The following is a 2,222-nucleotide window of genomic DNA, read 5'->3' on the forward strand; positions in this document are numbered from 1 at the left end:
TATTGCAAAAAGAAATTTTCAAAACAAAATTTTGTTTTATCCGTTATCGGAAATTCTATTTCAGCGTTTATAGCATTATTGAAAAAAAAAATAGGTGTCAAGTCGCTTTTCTCGACACCAATTGTGAAGCACTTAAGTTATTTTTTCAATTGTAAATGGGAGCGTCAGAATAGATCGAGTTGTAGTTTTTCTTCTTCTTCGAATTCAATCTATTGCTCTCTGGTATATACAAGGGAAAGGTCTGCTTTAGAGAACTTTGGCTAGTATTCAAGCGTGATCGGAGCTTTTGACTTGCTTCTTGACAATTTATGCACCTGCTCTTTGCCTTAAAAGTCTTCGCATGGTTTTTAGTCTAATTACACTTAGAGTATGTCTTGTGTCTCAGACAGTCTTTCGCCATGTGTTCTAATCAGTTACACTGCTGGCGGCACAGTGCTCTAATATATTCGTTGTGGCTTTTTCCGTCCAAATTCAAAATAATTTTTCTTGGTTCGAGTGAATCCCTTTTCAAGTTTTAATTGGGAAATAAACTTTAAACTCTGCTTCGTTAGCTCTCTGNCATTGGCGAGCGAGCGCAGCGAGCCATGGTTCACGGCTTGAACCACATAGGATTGCGTAGCAATTCTCGGGGGTTGGCGAGCATTAGCGAACAGGGGGCGAAGCCTCCTAGTTATCTTTAAATTCTCCAGTAAATTTTACAACTTCTCTTCTCTTTTGGACTGCTTTTGGAGTAGAACTTCTATTCTAGTCTCTTCCCTCAGAACCTACTTTTTGAAGAATTTATTTTTCTCCTTAATGAGTTCTTCAACGTCTTCGGAATTTTGTTCCTCTCTGGCGGGCCTCGACATTACCCTGTGTTCCAATATTCCTACTAATATATACGAATATATTCCTACTTTTAATGGCCTCTATTCCTACTTTTAATGGCCTCTATCCTCCATATTCCTGCGAATATATTTCTACTTTTAATGGCATCTGCTCCCAATTTAGGCTCTTTTTTATTTAACTTAATTTTCGCGTTCAATGCATTTTTGGCCTCTTGCTGTTGCTCTTTTGTGTACGACTAGAATTCATTCTGTAGCACGATGAAATGCTGTTCAAATGCTATTGCCATCAACTTCGAACCAACCCTTCAAAACAAAAACAAAAAACAAAAAATGCGAAGATATCATCTCTAGATCATCTCACACGTTTGTATCTGCAAATAGGAGAGCTATATATATATACTCACCGGAGCCATTATATTATGACCACTCTGCTAATAACATGTAGGACAAACTTTAGCCCTCAAAACTGCTAGCACCCGCCGTGGCATTGATTCCACAAGGTGCTGATAAGTTGTCTGAGGTATCTGGTACCAAGCGATCACCAACTGGTCCAGCAATTCCCTCCCATTGCGAAGGGGTATCGTGGCAGCACGGATTCGATTTTCCAAGTAGGACCACAAATGCTCTATTGGATTAAGATCAGGTGAATTTGGGGGCCAAGACATGACTTGAAAGTCACTGGAATGTTCCTCGTACCAATCCACAACGATTCGATCCTTATGGCATGGTGCATTATCCTGTTGGTAAACGCCATCCCCCGNAGCCTTTCATTTTAAATAGGCTTACAGACGTCAGGGATTGTTCTATGAGGATTATGGGTCCTAATGTGCCCCATGAAAGCATGACAATTTTTAAACATGACAATTCGGACCAAAAAATTTCCTCAAATTTAAAGTCTTCAAAACAATCTAAATTTTTTTTTGTATACTTCTAAAGTTGCATTTATTAATATCTTTCACACAGCAGTGTAGTTTATTGTCATTTACTCGAAAAAATAAAATAAAATAGAAATTCACCAAATCTTGAATGCCAGGAAAATGACATATTAGTTTAGAAGTTAAAAAAACTCATTTTAAGTTAATAGTATGTAACTCAACTTAAGCCTTTATGTTAGATGGACCATAAATTGCTTAAATTAATTCCTTTTATCCACTGTTGAAAGAATCAGAAATGTTTTTGTTGCTGATATGTACAGAATAAAATTGTGTATAATAATCAATCATTAAATAAATAAACAACTTTGATTACATTCAAGCATATTAAAATCATGCAGAAACTTGGTATTAGGTTAATATTTGCTTTTCCTCCTTACTGTATACTGTTTAAAAAAAATTTCTGGTAACACTTCAATGTCATAAGATAGGAAAATGACAGCCAGGATAATGACAATTTGCC

At 36.5% G+C, this 2,222-nt stretch overlaps 1 protein-coding gene across 2 annotated transcripts in view; it reads left to right on the plus strand.

Annotated features, from left to right (window-relative positions):
* The window catches only part of LOC107451291 (very long chain fatty acid elongase 4), an 18,893-nt gene that overhangs the window by 1,365 nt on the left and 15,306 nt on the right, over positions 1-2,222 (plus strand). The window lies entirely within an intron of this gene.

The sequence above is a fragment of the Parasteatoda tepidariorum genome, chromosome 5 (genome assembly GCF_043381705.1).
Source record: "Parasteatoda tepidariorum isolate YZ-2023 chromosome 5, CAS_Ptep_4.0, whole genome shotgun sequence".
Lineage (NCBI taxonomy): Eukaryota > Metazoa > Arthropoda > Arachnida > Araneae > Theridiidae > Parasteatoda > Parasteatoda tepidariorum.